This window comes from Temnothorax curvispinosus, unplaced genomic scaffold, assembly GCF_003070985.1.
Source record: "Temnothorax curvispinosus isolate PA1 unplaced genomic scaffold, ASM307098v1 QBEX01002901.1, whole genome shotgun sequence".
In the NCBI taxonomy this organism is placed as follows: domain Eukaryota; kingdom Metazoa; phylum Arthropoda; class Insecta; order Hymenoptera; family Formicidae; genus Temnothorax; species Temnothorax curvispinosus.
The window spans coordinates 396,997-411,905 of NW_020212681.1; the positions used below are offsets into that span (position 1 = coordinate 396,997).

At 42.6% G+C, this 14,909-nt stretch overlaps 1 protein-coding gene across 1 annotated transcript in view; it reads right to left on the bottom strand.

The window, feature by feature from the left end:
- LOC112452050 (T-lymphocyte activation antigen CD86-like) overlaps window positions 1-14,691 on the bottom strand; it is a 195,386-nt gene extending 180,695 nt beyond the window's left edge. The window contains exon 1 of the mRNA XM_025012063.1: window positions 14,258-14,691. The gene's annotated coding sequence lies outside the window, so the exon portion shown is untranslated. The remainder of the gene's footprint in view (window positions 1-14,257) is intronic.
- Between the last annotated feature and the right edge of the window lie 218 nt (window positions 14,692-14,909).

The window sequence follows — 14,909 nt, forward strand, 5'->3', positions numbered from 1 at the left end:
ATCGTGCAAACGACGTAAATTTATTCAACCGAAATCGTCACGACCCTCTTGTCGCTGTTCCAAGCTTTTGTACACATGAACGTTTGCTTTTTGTGATGCAAAGCGGCATCAAAACTAACGGATAAACAAGTAACTCGTTATAGTGACGTATACCGGGATGACAAATATTGTGCGTGTGTTCATAGAAAAGTTTTCCGCGCCATCCCTATTCATGGCAGAATCGCTCTTTTCGTTCACTCCACTCTTCTGCCTCTACATATTGCTTTTTATGTTATATTTAATTATTTCAATGACAATAATTGCGACCAACAGAATGCCGCGTGAAAGTATAATCCCCCGCGTGATCTCGCAAAGTAAAATTGGGAATTGTTCCATTACAAAATTGATTTTCACTGTCTAGTACTCTCTAGAGATATACATATATCTAATAAATGGCTTGATTACTAGAACACTTTTTATATTTCCGAGACTTTCAATCATTTATTATTGTTATGTGAAAAAAAAACGGTTTATGAAATACAGCACAGTGTTATGTCGTTTTAAATACCTACACTACACGGAGAAAATTTTTTCTTATCCTGAAATCATGGTATTATAGTTGTGGGACAACATGTACCACCAAGAATTTTATGCGAGCTATTCTGATTAATATCTACCATAATAAAAAATATTAATATCTATTACATTAAAATATAAAATATGTTTGATTAATTTTACTAAAATATATCTCAATAATTTCAATAATTTTCCAAAATTTACTAATCTGCTTGGTAATTTTTATCACGTTGTTTGTAAAATGTCTTTTGTATATTTTAAAAATTTCTTGGTTGCCAAGTTGTCCCAAGTTTGTAGTCAATTTAAGGGTAAATATAACAAAAAATTCTCTCCATGTACAGTCAATTCCCGTAGGATGCAGACAGTACTTTAATTTGCAGCGTATTTGACAAATATAAGTTTTTCATAAGTAATTTACAGTTTGCTAAATTATTTACGCATGTATATATATATTTTTTAAATTTAGAAAGAAATTTAATGCTGTACCAATATTCCATAGTCGGTCGTTTACGAACTGTGTTGCTTCGAAAGCAACTTGATTTAGAAATCAGGATTCTACCGCGATCGGCGAACATTTGGCGAAATCTCTGCCCTGAGATCTTGGCCCCGAAGAATAACCAGAGCCATTCCTTTCAACTCGTTTTCTTTCACGCCGTAATTGCAGCCGGCGCGCTTGTTCGCGTCGCGTATGCAAAAAGATAAACAGCCATAACGAGAACGGGAAAGTTTTCAGCGTCACGTAGCGCAGCTGCGCGCTTGAAAGCTCACGGGACAGTCTGCAAGTGCTAATTCCGTTTCTCTTTTCCTTTCTTTTATGTCGAGAGAACGTAACGCTTCTTCACTTAAAGCACGCTAGTTACATTCTCTTCTAGAACGCGTACGTTCGGTGCCACCACGGTCGACTTTTGCGCTCGAATGAGATAGCGGCGCGAAACTGCGCACCGTCATCGCACCGTCTCGTATGTACGTACGCGCGAAATTCCGCGAATAGAAATTCCCGCGAAAAAAGAAACGCGCGACGGCTCATGCAATTTGTAAATTGACGCGCGAACCATGACGCATCTCTCCGCGCGCGGATCCCACGATATCAAGAATTCCGGAGTACGTATTTTGCATAAATTTCCAGGCACAGACTGTATCTTAAACAGCCGTTTACATCTTTCCTCGCCTAGCGCGCGAGCGCCTAGCCTGCCCTATCTCCGGTCTTTTCAACGCATTCGTTTTGCATGCGCTCATTTCTTTTGCATGCAACCGACCTCTTTCTCAAAGAGGAGGGACCCAGGCTTCGCAGGAAGACGCTTCTCTTATCTCGCCGAGCATGCTCTTTAACGAACCGAGTTTCCTTTCAAAAATGTCCGTCCGCCATCGGGACGATAATAAAAAGCATTTGGCGCCGAATATACTTACGCCGCGCGAATATACTCAATAAAAGTACAAATTTGTTAGACCAAAAGTGATACTTTTCGGAGAGCTGGATCTTGAGACGGTTCTTATAACACAGCTCTCGGGAAAACGAAAACGTCGTCGTTGAGAAATTATTAAACTTTCGCCTCCCATACTTGTTGGGGAAGAAAAGAAACGAGATTATGGACGAGAGATATTAAGTGACGACGAAATGACGCCTATTAAAATGAGGAATCTTGTCGTTTGCGGGAGAAGAGGTCAGTCGCATTTATATTCCTTATTTACAAGGAAAACTTTTCAGGCTGGAATAGATAGAAGGGCACGACGGCGCTCTTCGAGTTTACGTTTTCAATAACGAACGCGCGCCACGATGAGAAGTTGGTAGAAGAAATTTCGTAGAATAGTGGTACGCGAAAGTAGACGGTATATCTTTATGAGAAGTTAAAGATTACGTTATACAATGTGAGGGTGAGCTTTATGCGCGGAGCATATTTCGTGATTCGTTCGCGCCATCAAGGATGCATTACACATTTTTGCTTCCGGATTGTCTAAACGAAAGCTTCGAAACACCCGTGAAGCGGCCGAGAAGTCGAGGAGCAAGGAAGAATAAAAACAGAAGCGGGAGGCCAAAATGACGCATTGTTCTCAGCTATTGTTCTTCTCGCGAGACATTCTCTTCGTTTTCCTGCATCTTTTACCCCTGAATCCAAGAATACTTCCATTCCAGCACCAAGTCGCGCTATTGTCGCCCCGTAAACAATTTGCTGGCGTATCGCCTGGTTGCGACTATCCTCTTGAATCCGAAAAGAAAAAAAGGGCTCGAGTTCGCAGACCTTCTCGCGTATTACTCGCTCGCGTAATGGGACATGGTTATCATAATCGATGTATACAGAATATTATCTGTTCAAAGTTTGATCAGAGTTTAATGAGCGCCCGTAATGCTAATAGTAACCTAATTACAACATTAAAGTTCAACCTGACAGAAATAGACGTCACGTTTTAGTAAATTATCCCAAGTTAAATAGACGTTTAATATAAACATGCAAATGCGTGAATTATTTATTTAAAGAGTCCGAAGCGTTTACCTCTCAGCAAAAGTACCTCTCTATCCAGAGTTCTGCAATAATTTGGTATTTGATCCGTGACACGGCAACACTTCGATTTTAGACGCGAAACCACATTGTTCATCTCGGCTGCAATCTGCAATTTCCGCTCGCAGCTCGCAACAATTTGGCGTCAATTCCGCGCTCCGGCTGTCAGACGCAGCGGTCTGGTCGGAGATGTTAGCATGATCCGGCGCGTAATCCTCCGCTTGATTTTATGCTAAATTACATTAACGGGATAAATGGAGCATCCAAGACACCGCGTTAATTTCGCCGCTCGCCGAAATTACAGGGAGGCCAGGGGGGTGGGGATCTCGAGTGCACTAGCAAACTCGCTCTCCTCGACTCGACCCGTGGTATATATTCGCCCGTTTGTGCGACGCAAGCTCGATAACGCTATATCGAAATCGGTCTCGGCTAATCCTCGGGGCGACACCGGAAAATGCATCGTCGCAAAGCGCGAGTGGATGAGGTACAAATCGTGCCAGAGTGCACTCCGCGTCAATTGACGCGGCGCGAGCGCAGCGGCGGCGACGGCGATGAAAAGAAGGATCGAAATTTTCCGGGCGGAATCATCTCGAGCGAGTCACGCGCTCCGCGACGCTTCTTGTGCGATGTGCACATATACGTGTGTACGTGCACACGTGCACAATCGAATTGCATGCATACACGACCGAGAAGAGACACGGGTCAACGAATTTACCCTCCCCCTTCTCTCGGAGTCGGGGGCGAAGGCAAACTTCCTTCGGAAACTTGACTCGCGTCGACGACGTCCCTCTCGACGTTTCCCGCAGTTCCGCAGAAGATTTCGACGATAACTTTAAATATTTGAAGATCCGTGCTTTCCATCTGGTCGGCTTCCACTCGATACTCGGCTGTTTATCCGCACGAAGATACCCCCTCTCTGCCTTTTTCGTCTTTCCAGCTCTCTCGTGAGTCTCGTGCTTTCAGAAGAGGAGACAAGAGAAGCTTTTGTTAACGACGCGGATCGAAGGAAGATTTCCGGCGGACTGTTTCTTGTGTCTTTTGCGACGACGCCACGTTCAAATAGACGTCGAATGAAAGTCTAAGCCGGGCTAGTTTCTTTGTATTTTCGCGGAAGCTGCCGCGCGATATCTTATATGTTAGTATAAATCTCACGCTACGTTAAAGCCGATCGCAAACAACGTAACTCTAAAGTAAACGCGTAGGTATAGAAGGAAAGAGAAGTCAGGGCAACAAGTAAAATGTAGGATGATACGTTACTCGGCTGGGACATGATCTTTTTCTTATTTTAGAAGAACAAACAAATATTTAATTTAGGTGGAAAATAGACATTACAGCTCAGATTTTGAATTATTAACTACGGAAAAGTGTAAAGCGGTCGAGGTAAACATTGAGCAATGCCGGAATGAAATATTTCTTCCTGAAATTTCAAAGTAAAATCGTGAAATTTAACGTTACTCGTCGTTCTTTCGCTTATTCAAGCGTACAATCTCCGAGTTTCTTTCCCCGAAATATAGTAGTCGATAAACAGTCGCTAGAACAAGGAACAGCAAAAACGAGGGCGGAGAGAAAGAAAGAAAAGTCCAAAGTAAATTCAATACTCGGTGGTGCAAGTAATTTAGCGACGGGACATGGAAACCGAACGAAAAATGGAGACGTAAAATCCAATTACGCAAATTCAAGCTCGTCGGCGATGTAGTGAAGCGATGCGATGCGACGGGAATGAGCGGTATATCCCGTGAGGTTAGCAAAATTTACCGTGAAACGCGGCGCGGCTAATAAGTTAAGTATTTGCCTCGGAATAGCTCGTAAGGTCGGAGGGGAGGAGGAGGAGGAGGGGGAGGGGAGGAAGGAACTCGCGGGAGGAAGCTCAAAAGCGTAACGCGAAATTACGCGAGTGCGCGCCGCGGATGACGCTCGTTACAAGCGGAGCGTGACTCGCTGATATCGGGAGAGACGCGCTCATCATTTTTGCTGCACTCTCGAGCGCAACTTACTTTCGAGCTGCAGCTCCGCGGGATGAATAGTCGGCTTAGAGCGGAATTTTCGTCGAGCTCTCGGAATAATTCCTAGCCGACTAACATCGCGAGGTTTTGCCGGAAAGGGAAAGAGAGAGAGAGAGAGAGAGAGAGGGAGAGCCTTTTTATTCTTTGCCACTTTACGATTGCGATTCTCTCTCCCAGTGGGAGAAATTAATGCCGTTCGAGCGTGCGGAACAACGGAATGCGATAGCGTTTTCGTAGAAAAAGCGTCGAATGCGCTTCTAATTCCTCCTAATTTGTCAACTGCGCGTCTTCGACATGTTGACTTACCAACATTTTCCCATAATTTTATAGAATTTTTCCTACATCCTCAATGATGATGCCGTTGTAGTAACTTTTTTCTCGGCTTCTTTGTCGTAGATTATATCGTCCTCGAGTAAATTTGCTAAGGATATTACATTTTCATATGCAAACAAGGGGGCGTCGCGTGCTGCTCCGTTCGCGTTTGTCTCAGGCTGGCTTTATTCCGTGGAAAATTTCCTGTTTACAACCTCGCGGGAAAAAAGCTGGGCACCCTTTGATCTCGCGGCCGTATAACCACGACCTACTTTACCATGACTTTCCCGTTTCCATACCGGAATTTTCTTCCCTAATTTCGCGATGACGGGAGAACGTGGACGCGCGCGCGCGCGCGCGATATATACAATTTATCAACCAAAAGATCGGTAAAAAAAATTTGTTTTATATTAGTCTCGTTACGCGGCATATTGCTATTAAAAGGCGGAACGGAGTAAAGTTTGCATAAATTTTATTATAAGAAAAATTCTTGCCGATAATGTAATTTCTGTTAACGGAGCTATGCGTCTCGCCCATCTGTATTAACTAGATCTACGAGGCACGCCACGGTAATTATACCCGGTAATTAAAACGCATGTCATAAAATTCGCGGGATTTACATCAGCGTCCTGCCTGTCTACGCGCTCGATTAATTAGCAGGAATTCTCGACACAGACATTTTATTCCCACGTATATTTTACATTATATACATTCATATAGCTGATCGTACTTTTTTCACGGCAAGAGTTTTTCATCGATGTTATATATTAAAGTCGCCGTTACCGAGGATCCTGTACTATGTTTCCATCTCGGAGGATGGTTTTGCGTCGCGTTGTCCGGAAAAATCAGCGGAAACCACTCGGCGATTCTCGGGGAAAAAAGCATGATGTCTTCCCCGCGAAAAAGGGAAGAGCATCAGACGAGAACAGTAGCCAGCAGCTCCGGAAAGGCAGGCCCCATAACTATCATAGTTAGTATGTCCTACTCGCTGCGAGCTCGTAGGCAAGATCGCGAGATACGCGCGAGTGCAATTAGAAGTGAGTACGGAAAGTAGCGTCGGGGCGTATACCGCCGCGCTGTGTTTACGTCGGACGTCGGGTGAGTTCCAGGTTGGAAAATGTAGTCGCCATTAGCGCTAATACTTCGCCCAAGACGTAGGGCGTGCCGAGCATGCATTCGCAGGGCCGACCGTGGTTCTTGCTGCTGCAGGAGAGAGAGAGAGAGAGAGAGAGAGAGAGAGAGAGAGAGAGAGAGAGAGAGAGAGAGAGCGGGGGGGAATAGATTCACCCGCTTCCGTTGTGCCCGGTTGCAAGTATGCGCCGAGTAGTGCGTATATTACGAGACCGAGACTCTTCCCCTTTCGCCGAGAGGTAATTCCGTTTCGCATGACCGCTGGATGTAGTCCGAGAATGGAGAGTTCGCTTAGGCTATGTAAGGGAAGACTTGGGCAAATAACATGCTAAGCTGCGTCAGGCAAATTTGGTGATGAATAACGAAAGAGGATATGCGTCATAAAGGGGTAGTGTATAAAGCACACTTAACAAGCACTAAATTAAAATGCTGTCAGAACGAATTTGGAAATTATTAATAAAGGACATGAGACTTTATTGTTCACTTCTATCCGCTAAATGCATAAAATGTTTTAGAGGTATGTCACACAGCTTTTGAAATTATCTTTAAATTAATATAATATTTTTATATCAACCTAATAATTATTCTAATTATTTATAAAATAATCCGTAAATGAAAGGAAGTCGCTAATCTAGGATACACTATAAGTTGCAAAAAATATTCGTAATATTTGAAAGCTATAATAGTAGTGATTAAAAAGTTAAGATATTGCTCAAAATATTGTCTTAAATCGCAGTGATGTATATATGTATGAAATCTAAAGTAATTAGGAACAAATTTTAGTGTAGTAAGTTTATTCATATTTTTTGCGTACAAGACTATTTATTTATTTATGAAATATAAGAAGATATCTTGAATATTAAGTACGTATAAATTAAAAAGTTATACATTTTGCTATACAACAGTATAGAGGCATTCTGCAAATTAACAGTAAATAAAATAAGTAAATAAAACAGTAAATTAATTGAAGAATAGAACAAATTATTTTAATTAAAATGAAAGGAATTATTTTAATTACTATCTATTATCTGCTATCTTTACTAATTCATTAATTAATTTATTGCATTTACTGTTAATCTGCAGAACGCTTCTATCACTACAATAAATTATTTAATATACTATGTTACTAATTAATATAATTTATATTACAATATAACTTAACATAATATATATCAACTTTATGTACTCGAGATACATTTGAAACTTCACGGTGTGAATTAGTGAACTCGCTCGTTTGTATACAGCATTACTTGCAGTCCGCTCTGTGGAGTGGGTAGACGTGTTTCCTCCCTTTGTGAGGTCAGAATCCTACACCTTTCGAGTGTCTGTACAAGCGTGGGAAAGGGACTCTCGGATTTCTATTCAGTCCAAAACATCGGCAGGGATGTGGCGACGGCGGCCTATCTCGCGCAAAGCGTGTCTGCTAGCATTCCTAGAAGCTTGGTCTCTACGGCGCTTAGTTATCGCGATATACAGCGCCAAACAGAGCTCTCCAGCAACGTACAACACAGGGGGAGAGTGAGAGAGACGTTGGTCCGAGAAACACATTCCAGCCGAGTGAGAGGTGACTCGAGCTCGGGGGCTTCGAATTCCATCGGTGCCTGCGGCGCACGGATAGCCCCGTTAGAGCACTTCGTCGTCCTTGCCATTGTCGTTGTCATCGTCGTCTACGTCTCGGCCACGATACAGCCACAGAGGCAAGAAAGGAGTGCGAATCCAAAGGCGGAGGCCTTAAGGGTCATCCGAAGAGAGACGAAAGCCGAGCCCGAAAGCAAAAAGTCGCTGCTGACAGCTTAAGGAGAAAGAGGAAGGAGAGCCATCGTAGCCATCAAAGCCATGCGCTGGTCGGTGCAATTGGAGGAATAGTATTGGCGCTGTCAGACAGACGCGTATCGGAGGTGAAGGAGAGAAGGAGGAGCACCGGAGGAAGTTAGCGGAACGATTTCAGGCTCTTAGAGGTCGTTAATTGCTTTGCTCTGCGTGCGAGGCTCGAAAAAGGCTCACCGCGCGGGAAGAAACCGACGAAGAGTTTTACGAGCATTACTGGTGTAACACGTCCTGCCGATCTAAAAAAAAAAAAAAAGTTTATAGTCGACGAAGCCGAGGAAACGCGAGCGAACTCACATGCGCACGTATCAACGAAGTTATCTTCCCTGCGACGAGCTCGTCTGTGAAGTTACGGCCGCTCGTTGACCGATTTTTCAGTAACGATCGTCGCTCACGGCCCAGCAAGCGAGAACGAATGTATGTCTGACTATAAACAAGCTTCGTAACCGTGTGTTATTTTTTGCATGATGTTGCTTATTCTTTTTCTCTATAAAGCGCTGCCAATTAGCACAAATCAGCAGCGTAAAATACTTTACACACAAAAACAAGCTCTACAATCTATAGAATCTATTTGACACAATAATTGTATTTTTAAGACTATAGGAATTTATTGGAAAATTTTTGGTGTCAGCGATAATTTGTCTACTATTCATTTTATTTTGCAGATTTCTTACCTTGTTCTCAATACTTTTCTCGAAAAATGTTTGCCGACGAATAATCTCGCAAGTTTGTAAGTAGATGTTTGCAAAATTATAAGACTTTATTATTCGCATGTACGCTTTCTTTGTCGAATTGAGTGCTCGAGTGCACCTGTATAAAGGTAACGGTTTGCGATTCTCGAGAAATCGTAAGTTCTTTTTAAAACTAAAATTCCGACCCCGTTTCAAAACCCGTAGCTTCGTTCGACGATCGTTAAAACTTTATAGAATCGCTCGGAACTTTATAAACTGCCGCTTATATCTTATAGAGGGCACCTATTATATTAATATCTCCCTTTTATTACAAGAATGTATTTAAGCTGCCTGTCGATCTCACAAAGGAACTTACCTTTAATGATGAACTTACAGTATCGAGATCATTTTGTAGGCCACTAATTATAATGTAACTCTATCGATGCTCTTTATAGCACACTGAGAGGTACACCGCGCGATTTTCATACTTCAATCATCGCGTGCGACTATATAATTAAGAGCAAACGTGCAGTTGAAGACAATTGGACGCCGGGGATGATTACAAGAAACTTGTTATAGCTTCCGCTACGAGCGTGCCGAACTAATGGCGGTATCGTTCTCCACGGCGATTACGCTTATACCGCTGTTTGAGTGAATCTTACTGTAAACGAGGAGCATCCGGAGACTTATAGAGAAACTTCCGTCTGAGCAGACTAAAAAAAAATCAATCGCGAGAATGCCGAGCGAATTAAAGAGCCGAGAAGAAAAAGCAGTTAAGTTCGAAAACGTAAACTCTGCTGCAAGCAAAAAGACTCTTGTTAAAGTATAACCAATTGAAACTTTGCGCACAATGGGGAAGCTAATTATTCTAAGATGGGGGAGGGGGAACAATATCAGCGTTTTATACAAACCTAATGTAAATGATGGAAATCGATATTTATATAACGAAGATTCTTGAGTTTTTTGCAGAAAATTTGAACAACTACAACGATATTGTAAACTACAACTACAACTACGCTGTTATATTTAAATTATTCCTATCTTGATTTTTTTTATTTTATATCGAACATTTAGATGAAAATAGGAGTAGAAATTAAATTTAAAATAGGATAGTGTAATAGGAATTAAATATAAGAAAAGCTTTTTCGTCTGAATTGAGCTCGTTATTTTTACGATTAACCATTTGAAAAGTTACGAGCGAGAACGAATTTGAAAAAAGAAGTACCGAAGAAGGACCTACATATGTATATCGCGATTAAACGCATCCCGTGAATCGTCATGAGTCCCGGGCACGGCTCGGGCATTTACATAGAAAATCGACGTTAAGTCAATTCCCAAGAATATGCGATTAGGCGCAAAAACGATCGGCGCAGCCGCCGCCCGGGAGCATTATCCTGATCTATATATGATCAAACACGTCCGCGGGGCATCGGCGTCATTTCCATAATTATCGCACTAGCGATAAAAAAGAATTTTCAACGAACGAAATTCGAAGAGCAGGCACACATCATATTTATAACAGCAATAACAATATCATTTTGGCATTTTTATTGTTTAACTCCCCACGATCCGAAAATCTTTTCGTTGCTTTTATCTTTCTTTATTTTCAACTATGCAACCAACCAACCAACCACTCGCCTCCTCCTCGATCGATCTCGCCCGATCTTATGAAATACCGACGACGATGGATGCAGGGTTCGATCGGCCTCTACGAGCTACTTGTAGCCCGCGTATAAGGCCGGATACCGGCATTCGCCCAGATGCATATCCTACTCCTCTCGAATGCCCCGATCCCGGGTATTTGCATAGCTGCATGTATTTCGCCCCGAAAGAGCTTTCCGCTCGACTGATCCTCGCCGTCGTCCCTCCATCTCCGACCACCGCGTCTTTTCCCCGTCCGCATCCGCGATGATGAAATCTTCGGTGTTACGGCGCCGTAAAAGCGGAATGAAACTATCGAATTTTTTCGCGGACTTCTGCGCACTCGACTGACGAGAGCCAGCCTTCGTCGTCGTCGTCATGGTCGTCTGTTGCAGTACGTATTTCTTCTCCCGTGGTGCAATCTCATATACGTCTCTCGTGAATTCCGCCTTCCGCCGGAGACGGGCGACTTACGTCGCGTGAGATTGTTTTAAATGCGAGCACGGCGGATGCCGCGCGTGCGACGCTATAATGCCGGAGTTACGATGTCGGCGCGCTTGTTCGAAATCAGTTCATGAATCTTCGTGCTCCCACGTACGTGCCGCGTAAGTCATCTTTTGTATGCATCTTAACTTCCGTCTTTCCCCCTTTCTCATTCTCACCCGGCGTCCCCGGCGAATATGCGCGGAATGACGACGCGACGTACTCGATTCTTTTTCATTATGCGACGTGACTCTTATTCGGATTGCTTAAATTCTTTGATTAACAAATGGATATTCTAACATGCAGAACGTGTATGGAGCGAAGGATCGTGTATTCAGATCTGTTTAAATAAAAAAGTTTATCGAAAATGTATTTTACATAAATGGATCTACATATATTATGTTCGCTGTTCTGGCGATATGGCAGAATTCTTAGCGTGACTTGTATGTTTAAAATTTTTATCTTCTTCCATTTGATCAATATCCTGTCTTTATGTTCTTCTATTTTATCTGAATATCAATGTGTGTATGTCTCTCTCTTTCTCTCTCACCTCTGTCAAAAAGATGTCGGTTCAAATATCAAATGATACTGGATTAAAATATAGGAATGCTCTTAAAATGTGAAAAATTCAATAATGTGCTCCTTGTTCTCACTTCGCTTCTAAATGTATTGTAATTCTCATTTATATTCCTTTATCCCAATGCTGATGTTACAGTCGTTAAAGTCGTCGTAACTGCAACGCAGCCATTGAACTGGTATTTGAATTTTAAACGGTATTCACATCGATCCTAGAAAATCGATTGTTAACCCCTTGACGATCTCTCGTCCACATTAAGACGAACAGTTTTTGGAAGAAAGGACATTTCTTCCAACTTATTCATATATTCCCTGCTTTACATTTCACGTCGTTCAATTCTAGAGATTTTTATATGATAAAATCCGAAATATTATTTAATCAATGCAGCTTTGAGAGCTCGTGTTTCATTAACTATACCATCACCAAAATGTGTAGGTAATAATAATATAACAACAGACTCTGTCACGAGTTAACAACGGACAAATAAACAATTTAACGCGATGTTTATTAAATTGTACATTTATACGTATTGCACTTAATTATGCATTACACATATTGCAACTAGTATTGATGCATTCTTTTGAAGTACGGTCACAAGTGAATTAAAATGAGAAGTATCATTTCTTTTGCAAAAGCTGTCTAATTCGGACACTGATGCGTACGATGATTCGAAATTCTAAATTTGGAATTCATTTGCAATTAGTCAACCATAATGTAATTAGGATGAAGCATCATGTTCCGCATACTGAGAGATATGATTTTCAAACTGAATATGTATTCCCGAATTCGTTCATATGTTCCCATGTTAATTAATTCGTTCGACCAACCGTCTATCTTGTATAATTTTGCGAAACACATACTCTTATTAACAAGTGGATAATCTGTCCAAACTCTTCGTTATTAACAAACTATTACCTTGCTCACTACATTCGTAATAACTTATTTTGCTTGATGTACGTAGATGTTACATATTATGTATTATGTAGTATCGCCAATCTTTTTACTTTACATTTATAAGTTCTAATAAATCTAAATTTATAACAATTCAATTTGCATCGCTCACATGTAAAAAAAATTCTTCTATTTATCTTGGAGTTGGAAGATGGATTCCTTAAAATTTTTATAAAGAGATATGATATTTCATTTGATAAGAAGAGTGTTTCATATTTTATAAGAACGGCATAATAACATACTATATTATATAGTTTCCTTTTCCAAAATTTCTTGTTGACACATTATTTGAAGCTTACCAATTCAGAACATATTGCAATTAAAATTAAGTAATAAGAGAAAGAAAAAGAGAAATTAGTTTATGCGAGAAACGTGATAACACCCATGGAAGGGAGAGGGCTAGAGAGTTGGTATGAAACGCGCTGATGTTCCGCAAGCACCTAACTATCGGCCATTCATTACGGCAGCCGCTTCAGTGGCTCGGAGCCGAACTGCCGCAATTCATACTGTGACATGATGCTTGATAACAAAGGCGGCCCGGAGATCTCCCTCCTTATTAATAGACGACCGAGTCTGCCATAACTAAGGGTGGAATGGTTAAAACCACCTACTCTCTCGCCGATGAACGAAGATCGAGAATAATGTACGACGCGCGTCCTGCGGGTTTTAAGCCTGCTTGATCCCAGAGGGAGGAAAACGGCAGTGCAATAGTTAGAAGTGCATCACACAGCGGTGTGTACACGAGCGCACGCGTGTGTTAATTCATATTCGTCATTAGCGCGCGAATCGTCGATCGATGACGGGATTAATTATGACACTAAGTAGGCTTACGATTAATCCCTCGAGTTCTCGTTGTTTCGTGAATGCGGGTCCCTGCGCGACCCGTTACTACCGTAAAGCGACAGAAAAAGAAAGGCATTTCCGCTTTGACGGCGTTGTCGCGACACGCCGTGATCGATTGTGACGTATCACGTTCATCAACTGCGAAAAGAGAACGGCACATATTGACTTTGCCCACTTTGAAATCGCTTTTTGACATTACGCCGCGATCACGCTTATCTTCTAGCCGCGATCTCTACTCGAACGCTAGGCTTATACACGTAACGTATCGCGCCATGTAATTAATTAAATTAATTCTACGTTTGCGATGTGTATGATCTTACGAAGCGATAAGCAATCTTTGTAATTGGAACACCAACCTGAACGCCCGTGATACGTCAAACTTTATGCATAATCATGTAACATAACTAAAGAATCAACGGATTATAAAGGGGAAGAGAAAATCTTTTCTCCGCCTTCATTTGTCACGTCTGTGAACAAATATATGTATTCGCATAAGCTGTTCGCGGTTTTTAAAAATAATCTACCGAGGAAAGAGGTGGATACACGTGATCCGCGTCGAATCAGTCTGCTCGTTTATTGTCAACGTGGACCATCGTAGAAAGTGGCAGTTTCTCAACGATCTTCTCTTTACTATACATATATCTATTTCGCTCGTAGCGCACGAGATTCACCATTGGACTATTATGACACGCGTTTGTCTCACAAACGAGGCTGTTAAGATCGTAAAAGCAGAGATAAACTTCAACCGTGAATGAAAGTGATACTCACCTATTACGTTGCCGCTTACGAAGACCAGCGCTCCCCTTCGCGCACGTAGCACTAACTGAAAACTGGAAAAAATCTCTGCTCACTAAGATCACTTTTCAAACACGCCGGTTCCCCTCACAACACTGTTAATCGGCGCTCTTCGCCACTCGTCTCGCGTCGCGAGAACGAGCCCGCGTTCTCTCCGTTCTTGGCCGAGCGATCTATCGTTCGAAATCTCGTCGTTACGACGAGAGATAAGTACCTCTCGGGCGATTTAGCCCGCGGAGAATCCCCACGATTGATCCGGGGGCTCTCTCGGAGCACAGCGGGATGCTGTGGTCGTCGGGAGAACGAGAGCGAAAGGGAGACAGAGAGGATAGAGTCGCGCGCGCGGTAAAGGCGCGTGCGGTCCGGACACGGAACGTGAGTGCCGCTTTGGTAGAAGCGACTGAACCGCCAGGCCGGCGGAACGCGCAGGTCCTACGGAACGTCCCACGTCGAGCTCCGGCGGCAGAGCCAACAGCGGACAGGTACTCGTCGCTCGGCGAGGGAAAATACTGCCGCCGTGTGCAACCCCCGGAACGTCGCCAAGAATTCGCCGCTTAATACGTTCGCCCCCGAACTAAAGGCCACTTGCCATGAGCGCGCGAAGGGCGGAAATGCGCATATGCGA